The sequence below is a fragment of the Amblyraja radiata genome, chromosome 43 (genome assembly GCF_010909765.2).
Source record: "Amblyraja radiata isolate CabotCenter1 chromosome 43, sAmbRad1.1.pri, whole genome shotgun sequence".
In the NCBI taxonomy this organism is placed as follows: domain Eukaryota; kingdom Metazoa; phylum Chordata; class Chondrichthyes; order Rajiformes; family Rajidae; genus Amblyraja; species Amblyraja radiata.
In genome coordinates this window covers 2,888,481-2,902,574 of record NC_045998.1, presented here as the reverse complement: position 1 = coordinate 2,902,574, position 14,094 = coordinate 2,888,481, and positions in this window count along the sequence as shown.

The window sequence follows — 14,094 nt, the reverse complement described above, 5'->3', positions numbered from 1 at the left end:
GTGTGGTTTGGAGCGGTTTAGAAGGGTTCAGTGGTGTTTAGAGGGGTTTAGATTTGTTTGGAGTAGTTTGGAACAGTTCAGAGGTGCTGAGATGGGTTGAGAGGGATTTGGCGGGGTTTAGGGTGTTTCAGAGCTGTTAAGAGGTTTTTAGAGGTGTTCAGAAACGTTCAGATGGGTTCAGAGGGTTTTAGATTGGTTTGGAGTGGTTTAGAGGTTTTAGAGGAGATCAGATGAGTTTAGATGGCTTTAGAGTGGTTTACAGGCATTCAGACAGTTTACGATGTGTGTAGAGGCGTTTAAAGGCAATTAGAGGGGTTTACAGAAGTTCAGATGGGTTAAGACTGGTTTAATGGTGTTTAGAGAAGTTTAAAGTGTTTCAGAGGGTTTAAGAGGGATTTAGATTGGTTTAGAGGGGTTTAGGGGTTAAAGGATTTAGAGGGATTCAGAGCCGTTCAGAGGGATACATAGGGTTTTCGAGGGGGTTAGAGGTGATCCGAGTGGTCCCGATGGGTTTTGGAGGGATTTGGAGGTGTTTTCAGGGGTTTAGGTTCATAAGGGTTCAGATGGGATTAGAGGGGTTTAGATGAGTTTAGAGAGGTTTAGAGGGGTTTAGAGACTTTTAGATGGGATTAGATGGCTTCACATGGGTTTATAGAGGTTCAGATGGGTTTAGCGGGGATTAGAGGGGTTCGGTGGCTTGGAGAGGTTTACAGGGGTTTATGGGTGTTCAGAGGGATTTAGAGGGGTTTAGAGGTGTTTAGAGAGGTTTAGAGGGGTTTAGAGGGTTTTATAGGGGTGGTGTCGAGGGGTTTGGAGTGGATTACATGGGTGTAGAAATGTTCAGAGATGTTCAGAGGGGTTTAGAGGGGTTTACATGGCGTCAGAGGGGTTTAGAGGCGTTCAGTGGAGAGTACGTTTGAAGCTGTAGAAGCGAATCTCACCTCAGCCCTAGATGAGCTACACCTCTACTATGAGCGCAACCACCTACACGCAAACCCTGCGAAGACCCAAGCCTGCTCGTTCCATCTCAGGAACCGGGAAGTAAACAGACCCCTTAACATCACATGGTCTGGAACACCTCCTGAGCACTGCACCAACCCTGTCTACCTCGGTGTAACAATGGATCGCACTCTCTCCAATAAGGAACACGTCAAAAACACCAAATTGAAAGTTAACTCCCGAAATAACATCCTCCGGAAGCTGACCAACTCCAAATGGGGAGCCACAGCACACACATTAAGATCTACTGCTCTGGCCCTGTGCTACTCCTCTGCGGAGTATGCGTGTCCTGTTTGGGAGAGATCATCCCATGCCAAGAAACTAGACCCAGCGTTGAATAACACCCGCCGCTCAATAACTGGCTGCTTGAAGCCCACCAACATAAACAACCTGTACCCCCTCGCTGGTATTGCCCCAGCTGATGTGAGACGGGAAGTCGCCAGCCGAGTAGAGATGACCAAGGCCACCAGTGATGAACGCCACGTCCTCTACGGACGTGTACCCCCGGCCCAACGGCTGAAGTCCAGGAGAAGCTTTCTCAGCCATGTCCAGCCCCTAATAGCATCACGGGAAGAAACCAGACTCCAACTATGGACACAAAGGCTTGAGGACGACCCCCCTCCTACAGACATGGGTATCCCTCCTTCTGAAGCCCTCCCTCCGGGCTCAGACGCACCATGGGTCCAGTGAAAGACGCTCAACCGCCTGAGAACAGGAACAGGGCGATCAAAAGCTGCCATGGCCAGATGGGACTATGAAACTGGCCAAACCACCTGTGAATGTGGAGAAGTGGACCATACAATGCAGCACTGCCTTGTCTGCCCCCTACTACCCAACCAGTGCAGCCCAAAGGATCTTGCAGTGTTCAATAAAAACGTAAAGGACTGTGTAAAGGAATGGGAAACCGTCATATAACCAACCAGCTTCAAAGACACGAAAAGAAGAAGAGTGGAAGTTGGAGGCGTTTAAGGGGGGTTTAGGGGGTTTCAGAGGTGTTCAGAGGTGTTTTGAGGGGTTTAGAGGGCTTTCGAGCGATTTAAATGGGTTTCTAGTGGTGCCGAGGTGTTTCTACGAGTTGCGTGGGCTTTAGAGGGGACTCGACTGGTTCCAATGGGTTTAGAGAGGTTTAGAGGGGTCCCGATAGGTTCAGAGAGGTATGGAGGGGTTTAGAGGGGTTCGGAAGGGTCCATAAGTGTTTAGAGGGGGGTTAGAGGGCTGTTGAGGGGTTTAGAGGTGTTCAGATGTGTTCGGAGGGATTTCGAGGGTGTTAGAGAGCTTAGAATGTTTTAGGGGGGGCTCAGAGGGGTTCAGAGGGGTTTGGAGGGGTGTAGAGGGGTTTAGATGGGGATAGAAGGGTGTACAGGTGTTCAGAGGTGCTCAGAGGGGTTTGCAAGTATTTATAAGGGTTCCGAGGTGTTTAGAGGCGTTTAGAGGGGCTCAGAGGTGCTTAGAGGTGTTTAGATAGGGTGAGGGAGGTATAGAGGGGGTTAGAGGTGGATTATAGATGTTTAGAGGAGTTAAAAGGTTTCTGAGGTGTTCAGAGGTGTTTTCATAGGATTAGATGGGTTTAAAGCGGGTTAGAGTATTTTAGACGGGGTTAGAGGTGTTCCGAGCGGTGCAGACGGTTTAGGAGGAATTTACAGGGGTCCAATAGTGCTCAGGGGTGTTTAGATAGATTTCGAGATGTTAAGAGGGATTTCAATGGGTTACGAGGGCTTTGATTGGTTTTGCGGGGTTCAGGTCATTTTTCCAAGATGGCGGATGTGCGGGAGTGGGCGCCGTCTGTGTATGGCAGCCTGCCCGCAGTCCGCCTCTACACCTTTCTTTATTTTATTTTATGTTAGTGGAGGTCTTCTATGTGGGGGGTGGGGGTGGGGAAGGGGGGAACTTTATTCTTAGTCCCCTACCTGGTCGGAGAGGCAGCATCCCTCCGTGCTGTTTCTTCGCCCCGTCCTCGCGGCCTACCACCGAAAGTGGAGCGGCGTTTTCCTGTCGGGACCGGCTGGGACTACAGCTTCGGCGGCGGTGGCGCAGCGCTGGGATACCAACAAGGAGCGGGCGATGCCTACCGGGTCGCCGAGCGGTAAGCTCCGGAGCGCTTTGGTCGCCGACTTCCAACATCGCGGAGCTGTGGCTGCGGGCGTTCGGCCGCGGGCGGCGCTGGATTTGGAGCACCGCAGAACCAGGGATCGAGTTCGCCGGGGTCGGAGCTCCAGCCGGCGCGGCCGGAGGACTACGAGTGCCGCGGTCTCCGGTCTCCGGGGAGGGGACAGCCGCTCCAGACTTTTCCAAGCCGCTGAGGAATGTTTCACCCGACGCCGATGTTTCATCTTTACGGCAAGAGGGCCCTGAAAATCATCGGACTGGCTGCACGGCCACAGATGGGCCCTGACCTCGGGTGTTTCACAGAGGAAGAGGACTTAACTTTCTGGTGCCTTTCCCCCACAGTGGAAATGCTTTGATTCTGCTGTGGGGGATGTTTGTGTTGAACTCTGTAATATGTTGTGTCCATTTTTATTCATTTTTGTGAAGCACTTTGGGGTCAATGCAAGTTGACTTAAAATGTGCTATATAAATAAAGTTTACTTACTTACTTGCTAGGTGTATTATGAGGGGTTTGAATGGTTTAGAGGGGTTTAGAGTAGTTTAGAGTGATTTAGAGTGTTTCAGAGGGGATTAGTGGAGGTCAGAGGAGTTTAGAAGCGTTGAAAGTGGTTTAGAGGGATTTACAGAGGATTAGAGCAGTCAGGTGAGTTTGGAGGGGTTTAGAGGGATTTAGAGGGGCTTAGAGGGTTTTAGAGGTGATTAGATAGTTTCATATGGGTTCAGAGGGGTTCAGCGGGGTTTCGTGCGGTTTGGTGTGATTTAAATAGATTTAGAGGGGCTAGATGGTTCAGTAGGGGTTTAGAGGGATTTGGAGGGGTGTTGAGGGGTACAGATGGGTTTAGAGCGGGTTAGAAGTGTTTATATGGGTTTAAAGTGGTTTAGAAAGGTGTGCAGTGGTTCAGCTGTGCTCAGATGGGTTGAGAGGGATGTCGAGGGGTTTAGAGGGGATCACAGTGGTTTAGAGTGGTTTAGAGGGGTTTAGAGCTTTAGAGTGGTTCAGAGGCGTTCAGACTGTTTCAGAGGCGTATAAAGGAGATTAGATGGCTTTACACGGGGTTAGAGCGGTTCAGGTGGGTTTCGATTAGTTTGGAGGTCTTTAGAGTGGTTTAGAGGGGTTTAGAGCCGTTCAAACGGTTTCAGATGTGTTCTGAGGGGTTTAGAAGTGTTTAGTGATGTGGAATGGTTTAGAAGTGTTCCGTGGCGTTCAGTGAATGTTAGAGGTGCTTTAGACGGGTTTCGAGGGGCTCAGAGGTGCTCAGATGCGTTGAGAGGGGTTTAGAGGGGGTTAGTGGGGTGTGTAGGTGTTGAGAGGTGCTCAGAGGGATTCTGAGGTGTTCAGAGGGGTTCAGAGGGGTTTAGAGTGGTTTGGAGTGGTTTAGAAGGGTTCAGAGTTTATCAGAGGGGTTTAGATTAGTTGAGAGGCATTCAAATAGTTTCAGATGGGTTTAGAGGCGTTTAAAGGAGGTTAGATGGCTTTACATGGGTTTAGAGAGGTTCAGATGTGTTAAGATTGGTTTAGAGGGGTTTAGAGGTGCTCTGATTGGTTCCGATGGGTTTTGGAGGGATTTAGAGGTGTTGACATGGGTTTAGGTTCAGAAGGGTTCAGATGGGATTAGAGGGGTTTAGATGTGTTCAGAGAGGTTTAGAGCGGTTTAGAGGCTTTTACATGGGATTAGATGGCTTTACAGGGGTTTAGAGAGGAGGGGTTTGGAGGGGTTTGGAGTGGTTTACATGGGTTTAGGGTGTTCAGAGGGGTTCAGAGAGGTTTACAGGGGTTTTACAGGGTATCAGAGGGGTTTAGAGGCGTTCGGAGATGTTCAGAGCGGTTTAGAGGCGTATAGATGGGGATTAAAGAGCGGTTTAGAGGGGTACAGAGGGGTTCAGGATAGTTTGAGTTTATAGGCGTTTAGATGGTTTTAGAGGTGATCAGATGTGTTTAGAGGGGGTTAGAGGGCTTTCGGGGGGTTTCGAGCGGTTTAAAGGCGTTTCTAGTGGTCAAGAGGTTTCTCGGTGTGTCGTGGGCTTTAGAGGGGACTGGAGTGGTTCCGGGGGTTTAGAGAGGTTAAGTGGGGTTCAGAGGGTTTCAGAGGGATGTGGGTGGAATTAGAGGGGTTCAGATGGGTCCAGAAGTGTTTAGAGGTGTTTAGAGAGTTTTGAGGTGTTTAGAGGGGTTCAGATGTGTTGGGGGGGGGGGTGTTCGAGGGGATTATCGTGACTTATGGAGTTTTAGGGGGTTCAGCGGGGCTCATTGTGGTTTGGAGGGGTGTAGAGGGATTTAGAGGGGGATAGAAGGGAATGCAGGTGTTCAGAGGTGCTCACAGGGGTTTGCATGTGTTTATAAGGGTGTCGAGGTGTTTAGACGTGTTTAGAGGGGCTCTGAGGTGCCTAGAGGTGTTTAGATAGGATAAGAGAGATTTAGAGGGGCTTAGAGTTGGATTATAGAGGGTTAGATAAGTTTATTGGGGTTCAGAGGAGGTCAGAGGTGTTTTGATGGGAATAGAGGGGTTTAGAGCGGTTTAGAGTATTTTAGACGGGGGTAGAGGGGTTCCGAGCGGTGTATAGGGGTTAGGAGGAGTTTACAGAGGTTCAATAATGCGCAGGGTTGTTTAGATGGATTTCGAGGTGTTAAGAGGGGTTTCAATGGGGTTCGACGGCTTTCGATTGGTTTTGCGGGGTTCAGATGTATTATGAGACGTGTTTTATGAGAAGGGTTTAGATGGGTTTAGAGGAGTTTTGAGTGGTTTAGAGTGATTTAGAGGGTTTCAGATGGGGGTAGAGGAGTTTAGAGGCGTTTAAAGGGGGTTTAGAGGGGATTACAAGGGTCAGATGAGTTTGGAGGGGTTTAGATGGATTTAGAGGGGCTAGAGGGGTACAGAAGTGTTAATAGGGGTTTAGAGGGATTGAGAGGGGTTCAGAGGGGTTCAGAGGGGTTCAGACGGGGTTAGAGCGTTTGAGAGCGGTTTAGAGATTTTTAGAGGTGTTTGGCCGGTGTAGATGGGTTTAGAGGGGATTAGATCGGTTTAAAGCGGTTTAGAGGTGAGTAGAATGTTTTATATGGGTTCAGACTGTTTCAGAGGGGTTTCGTGCGGTTTGCGTGATTTAAAGAGATTTGGAGGGGCTAGAGGGGTACAGAAGGTTTAAGAGGGGGTTTAGAGGGATTGAGAGGGGTTTTGAGAGGTTCAGAGGGGTTCAGAGGGGTTCAGACGGGTTTAGAGATGTTGAGAGCGGTTTAGAGATGTTTAGACTTAGACTTAGATTCCTTTATTTTCATTCAGACCTTTCGGTCTGAACGAAATTATGTTGCCTGCAGTCATACACAGAACCAATAAAAACAAAAGATACAATAAACACAAATTAAACATCCACCACAGTGAGTTCACCAAGTACATCCTCACTATGATGGAGGCAAAGTCTTAGTCTCCGTCTCTTCCCTCTTTGTACTCTCTCTGCGCTGAGGCGATCGATCCAGGCTGGAGATGCCGCCCTCCAGTCCAGCGGACATCCGTGGTGATGTCGCCGCCGCCAAAAGCCGGTACGCCGTCTCCGCTCCGAGACGGCCCGCAACAGCATCAGCTCCGGGCAGCCGCTCCAGCTCCGGGTCCCGCAGTCTCCGCTCCAGGCCGCCGCCCCAGCTCCCGGCCGCTGCCCCATCTCCAGGCCGCCGCCCCAGCCCCGGGTCCTGCAGTCTCCGCTCCGGGGCGCTACCCCAACTCCGGGCAGCTGCCCCAGCTCCGGGTCCCGCCGTCTCCGTACCGAGCCCCGCTGCATCAGCTCCAGGCCGCCGCCGAAAGCCAGAGGGGTCCCGAAACGTGTGAAGGAGTTTGGAGGGATTTTAAGGGGTTTAGAGCTGTTCAGTTGTGTTCGAAGGGGTTTAGATGGGTTTGGACGGTCTCAGAGGGGCTTAGAGAGGTTAGAGGGGTATACAGGTGTTCTGAGGTGCTCAGAGCGGTGTGGAGGGATGTATAGGGGTTTCGAGGTGATTAGAGGTGTTTAGATGGGTTCAGAGGCGCTTAGACGGGTTTAGATGGGGTTAGAGATGTATAGAGGTGTTTAGAGGAGTGTAAAGTGGATTATAGAGGTTTAGAAGGGTTCAGAGGTGTTCAGATGTGTTTGCAGGGGTTTAGAGAGGCTCAGAGGAATTCATATGGTTTGGAGCGGTTTGGAGGGGATTAAGAGGGGTTTAGAGGTGTCCAGAGATGTCCAGAGGGGTTTAGATAGGTTTAGAGGTGTTTAGAGGAGTTTCGAAAGTTTGGAGGTGTTTCAAGTACGTTTCTAGTGGTGTAAAGACGTTTATAAGGGTTTAGAGGTTCTTAGAGGGGTTTGGTGGGGTTAAGAAAGATTTTAGATGGGTTCATAATGGTATATAAGGGTTTAGTTGTTTGGAAGTGTTTTGAGAAGTTTAGAGGGGTTATGATGCGTTTAGAGGGGTTTAGAGGAATATAGATGGGCTTAGAGGATTTTAGAGGTGTTTAGAGAGGTGTATATGGGTACAGACAGGTTCAGAGGGGTGTGGAGCGGTTTGGAGTGATTTAGAGGGATTTCGAGGGGTTCAGAGTGGTTAAGAGGGGCTCAGAGGAGTAGAGATGTTGAGAGCGGTTTATAGATGTTTCGAAGTTTTAAGGGGTGTTTAGACTGGTTTAGTTAGGTTGATATGTGTTGAGATTGTTTTAGAGGGGGTATAAGGGGTTGAAGGGGGTTTAGAGGGGTTTAAAGGGGATAGAGGGGCTTAGAGGGGTTTGGAGGGCTTTAGAGGACTATAGGGCTTTAGAGGGGTTTAGAGGGGTTTAGAGGGGATTAGAGGGGGTTTCGAGCGGTTTAGAGGGGTTCATAGCAGTTCAGAGGGAATTATAGGCTTTTAGAGGGAGTTTAGAGCGGTTCACAAGGTTTCAGAGGTGTTCTGAGCGGATTTGAGGTGTTCAGAGGTTTGGAAGGATTCAGAGGGGTTCAGAGGAATTTAGAGTGGTTTAGAGGTGTTTAGAGATGTTTAGAGGGGATCAGAGGGGTTTAAGAGGGGTTTAGAGTGGTTTCGAGAGTTTTAGAGGAGTTCGGAGTTTTTAGAGAGGTTTAGTGGGGTTTCGGGGTTAGAAGGATTTAGGGGGTTTCAGAGCCGTTCAGAGGGATACATAATGTTTTCGAGGGGTTTAGAGGTGTTCCTAGTTGTTCCGAAATGTTTTGGAGGGTTTTCGAGGTGTTTACAGGAGTTTAGATGTGTTTACATCGGTTTAGATGGATGTATAGGCCATTACAGGGGATTAGAGGGCTTTACAGGTGTGTTTAGATATGTTCAGAGGGGTTTAGAGGGGGTTTAGAGGGTTTCAAATGTGTTCATATGTGTTTGGTGGGGTTTAGAGGGCTTTCGAGGGTTTCGAGCGATTTAAAGGGGGTTCAGAGAGGTTCAGAAGAGTTTAGAAAGGTTGAGAGCAGTTTGAGATGTTGAAAGGTGTTTAGGGCGGTTTAGAGTGGTTTAGAGGAGTTAATATGTGTTGAGATTGGTTTAGAGGGGTTTAACGGGATTTTGGAGTGTTGGAGGGTTTTAGAGAGTTTTACAGCGGTTTAGAGGGGTTTAGATGCGTTTTGAGGGGATTAGAACGGTTTAGAGCGGTTTAGAGGGGTTCAGATGTGTTCTGATAGGTTTAGAGGTGTGGTTTGGAGAGGGTTAGAAGGGTTCAGTGGTGTTTAGAGATGTTTAGAGTTGTTTAGAGGAATTTGGAGGCGTTCAGAGGTGCTCAGATGGGTTGAGAGGGGTTTAGTGGGGTTTAGGGGGTTTCAGAGGTGCTAATAGGTTTTTAGAGGGATTCAGATGGGTTCAGATGGGTTCAGAGGGTTGTAGATTAGTTTGGAGTGGTTTAGAGGGTTTTAGAGGGAATCAGGGGGGTTTAGATGGCTTTAGAGTGGTTTACAGGCATTCAGTTTCAGATGAGTTTAGAAGTGTTTAAAGGAAATTAGAGGGGGTTACAGGGGTTTAGAGGGTTTCAGATGGGTTAAGACTGGTTTAGAGGGGTTTAGAGAAGTTTAAAGTGGTTCAGAGGGTTTAAGAGGGATTTATAATGGTTTCGAGGGGTTTAGAGGAGTTCTGAGTTTTCAGAGAGGTTTAGAGGAGTTTAGGGGTTAGAGGAATTCAGAGCCGTTCAGAGGGATACATAGGGTGTTCGAGGGGTTTAGAGGTGTTCCGAGTGGTCCCGATAGGTTTTGGAGTAATTTGGAGGTGTTTTCAGGTGTTTTCAGGGGTTTAGGTTCATAAGGGTTAGGTTCATAAAAGCCATCTAATCCTATCTAAAAGTCTCGAAACCCCTCTAAACCTCTCTAAACACATCCAGATGGGAATAGAGGGGGTTAGATGTGTTTAGAGAGGTTTAGAGGGGTTTCTTGACTTTTAGATAGGATTAGTTGGCTTTTAGATGGGATTAGTTGGCTTTTAGATGGGATTAGATGGCTTTGCATGGGTTTATAGAGGTTCAGAAGGGTTTAGAGGGGTTTTGTGGCGTGGAGTGGTTTACAGGGGTGTCGGGTGTTCGGAGGGAATTAGAGGTGTTTAGAGGTGTTTAGAGAGGTTTAGAGAGGTTTAGAGGGCTTTAGAGGGTTTTAGATGGTGTTAAAGTGGTGGTGTCGAGGGGTTTGGAGTGGATTTCATGGGTGTAGAAATGTTCAGAGGTGTTCAGAGGTGTTTAGAGGAGCTTACATGGCATCAGAGGGGTTTAGAGGCGTTCAGTGGAAGTTGGAGGGGTTTAGGGGTATTTAGGGGGTTTCAGAGGTGTTCATAGGTGTTTAGAGGGGTTTAGAGGGCTTTCATAGATACATAGATACATAGAAAATAGGTGCAGGAGTTGGCCATTCGGCCCTTCGAGCCTGCACCGCCATTCAATATGATCATGGCTGATCATCCAACTCAGTATCCCGTACCTGCCTTCTCTCCATACCCCCTGATCTCTTTAGCCACAAGGGCCACATCTAACTCCCTCTTAAATATAGCCAATGAACTGGCCTCAACTACCCTCTGTGGCAGAGAGTTCCAGAGATTCACCACTCTCTGTGTGAAACAGTTTCTTCTCATCTCGGTCCTAAAGGATTTCCCCCTTATCCTTAAGCTGTGACCCCTTGTCCTGGACTTCCCCAACATCGGGAACAATCTTCCTGCATCTAGCCTGTCCAACCCCATAAGAATTGTGTACGTTTCTATAAGATCCCCTCTCAATCTCCTAAATTCTAGCGAGTATAAGCCAAGTCTATCCAGTCTTTCTTCATATGAAAGTCCTGACATCCCAGGAATCAGTCTGGTGAACCTTCTCTGCACTCCCTTAATGGCTATAATGTCCTTCCTCAGATTTGGAGACCAAAACTGTACGCAATACTCCAGGTGTGGTCTCACCAAGACCCTGTACAACTGCAGTAGAATCTCCCTGCTCCTATACTCAAATCCTTTTGCTATGAAAGCTAACATACCATTCGCTTTCTTCACTGCCTGCTGCACCTGCATGCCTACTTTCAACGACTTGTGTACCATGACACCCAGGTCTCGCTGCATCTCCCCTTTTCCTAATCGGCCACCATTTAGATAATAGTCTGCTTTCCTGTTTTTGCCACCAAAGTGGATAACCTCACATTTATCCACATTATACTGCATCTGCCAAACATTTGCCCACTCACCCAGCCTATCCAAGTCACCTTGCAGTCTCCTAGCATACTCCTCACATCTAACACTGCCCCCCAGCTTAGTGTCATCCGCAAACTTGGAGATATTGCCTTCAATTCCCTCATCCAGATCATTAATATAAATTGTAAATAGCTGGGGTCCCAGCACTGAGCCTTGCGGTACCCCACTAGTCACTGCCTGCCATTGTGAAAATGACCCGTTTACTCCTACTCTTTGCTTCCTGTTTGCCAGCCAGTTCTCTATCCACATCAATACTGAACCCCCAATACCGTGTGCTTTAAGTTTGTATACTAATCTCTTATGTGGGACCTTGTCGAAAGCCTTCTGAAAGTCCAGATACAACACATCCACTGGTTCTCCCCTATCCACTCTACTAGTTACATCCTCGAAAAATTCTATAAGATTCGTCAGACATGATTTACCTTTCGTAAATCCATGCTGACTTTGTCCAATGATTTCACCACTTTCCAAACGTGCTGCTATCCCATCTTTAATAACTGACTCTAGCAGTTTCCCCACTACCGATGTTAGACTAACTGGTCTGTAATTCCCCGTTTTCTCTCGCCCTCCCTTCTTAAAAAGTGGGGTTACGTTTGCTACCCTCCAATCCTCAGGAACTACTCCAGAATCTAAAGAGTTTTGAAACATTATCACTAATGCATCCACTATTTCTGGAGCTTGGTCTACCCGATGTAAATCAGCTGACAGGGGCAGAAAACGCTGGTGGGTGTTGTGAACAGGCCACCTAACAGTAGTAGTGAAGTTGGAGATGGTATCAAATAGGAAATTAGAAATGTGTGCGACAAAGGCAAAACCGTTATAATGGGTGACTTCAATCTACATATAGATTGGGTGAATCAAATTGGCAGGGGTGCTGAGGAAGAGGATTTTTTGGAATGTATGCGGGATAGTTATCTATATCAACATGTCGAGGAACCAACGAGAGAGCAGGCTATTTTAGACTGGGTATTGAGTAATGAGGAAGGGTTAGTTAGCAGTCTTGTTGTACGTGCCCCCTTGGGCAAGAGTGACCATAATATGGTTGAGTTCTTCATTAGGATGGAGAGTGACATTGTTAATTCAGAAACAATGGTTATGAACTTAAAGAAAGGTAACTTTGAGGGTATGAGACGTGAATTGGCCAAGATTGACTGGCAATTAATTCTAAAAGGGTTGACGGTGGATATGCAATGGAAGACATTTAAAGACTGCATGGATGAACTACAAAAATTGTTCATCCCAGTTTGGCAAAAGAATAAATCAGGGAAGGTAGTGCATCCGTGGATAACAAGGGAAATCAGGGATAGTATCAAAGCGAAGGATGATGCGTACAAATTAGCCAGAAAAAGCAGCATACCGGACGACTGGGAGAAATTCAAAGTCCAGCAGAGGAGGACAAAGGGCTTAATTAGGAAAGGAAAAATAGATCATGAAAGAAAACTGGCAGGGAACATAAAAACTGACTGCAAAAGTTTTTATAGATATGTGAAAAGAAAGAGATTAGTTAAAACAAATGTAGGGCCCTTGCAGTCAGAAACAGGTGAGTTGATCATGGCGAACAAGGATATGGCGGACCAATTGAATAACTACTTTGGTTCCGTCTTCACTAAGGAAGACATAAATAATCTGCCGGAAATAGCAGGGGACCGCGGGTCAAAGGAGTTAGAGGAATTGAGTGAAATCCAGGTTAGCCGGGAAGTGGTGTTGGGTAAATTAAATGGATTAAAGGCCGATAAATCCCCAGGGCCAGATAGGCTGCATCCCAGAGTACTTAAGGAAGTAGCTCCAGAAATAGTGGATGCATTAGTAATAATCTTTCAAAACTCTTTAGATTCTGGAGTAGTTCCTGAGGATTGGCGGGTAGCAAACGTAACCCCACTTTTTAAGAAGGGAGGGAGAGAGAAAACGGGGAATTACAGACCAGTTAGTCTAACATCGGTAGTGGGGAAACTGCTAGAGTCAGTTATTAAAGATGGGATAGCAGCACATTTGCAAAGTGGTGAAATCATTGGACAAAGTCAGCATGGATTTACAAAAGGTAAATCATGTCTGACGAATCTTATAGAATTCTTCGAGGATGTAACTAGTAGCGTGGATAGGGGAGAACCAGTGGATGTGGTGTATCTGGACTTCCAAAAGGCTTTCGACAAGGTCCCACATAAGAGATTAGTTTACTAACTTAAAGCACACGGCATTGGGGGTTCAGTATTGATGTGGATAGAGAACTGGCTGGCAAACAGGAAGCAAAGAGTAGGAGTAAACGGGTCCTTTTCACAATGGCAGGCAGTGACTAGTGGGTTTCCGCAAGGCTCAGTGCTGGGACCCCAGCTATTTACAATATATATTAATGATCTGGATGAGGGAATTGAAGGCAATATCTCCAAGTTTGCGGATGACACTAAGCTGGGGGGCAGTGTTAGCTGTGAGGAGGATGCTAGGAGACTGCAAGGTGACTTGGATAGGCTGGGTGAGTGGGCAAATGTTTGGCAGATGCAGTATAATGTGGATAAATGTGAGGTTATCCATTTTGGTGGCAAAAACAGGAAAGCAGACTATTATCTAAATGGTGGCCGACTAGGAAAAGGGGAGATGGAGCGAGACCTGGGTGTCATGGTACACCAGTCATTGAAAGTGGGCATGCAGGTGCAGCAGGCAGTGAAGAAAGCGAATGGTATGTTAGCTTTCATAGCAAAAGGATTTGAGTATAGGAGCAGGGAGGTTCTACTGCAGTTGTACAGCGTCTTGGTGAGACCACACCTGGAGTATTGCGTACAGTTTTGGTCTCTAAATCTGAGGAAGGACATTATTTTCATAGAGGGAGTGCAGAGAAGGTTCACCAGACTGATTTCTGGGATGTCAGGACTGTCTTATGAAGTAAGACTGGATAGACTTGGTTTATACTCTCTAGAATTTAGGAGATTGAGAGGGGATCTTATAGAAACTTAAACATTCTTAAGGGGTTGGACAGGCTAGATGCAGGAAGATTGCTTCCGATGTTGGGGAAGTCCAGGACAAGGGGTCACAGCTTAAGGATAAGGGGGAAATCCTTTAAAACCGGGATGAGAAGAACTTTTTTCACACAGAGAGTGGTGAATCTCTGGAACTCCCTGCCACAGAGGGTAGTCGAGGCCAGTTCATTGGCTATATTTAAGAGGGAGTTAGATGTGGCCCTTGTGGCTAAGGGGATCAGAGGGTATGGAGAGAAGGCAGGTACGGGATACTGAGTTGGATGATCAGCCATGATCATATTGAATGGCGGTGCAGGCTCGAAGTCCGAATGGCCTACTCCTGCACCTAATTTCTATGTTTCTATGTTTCTATGACATCTAAAGTAGCGG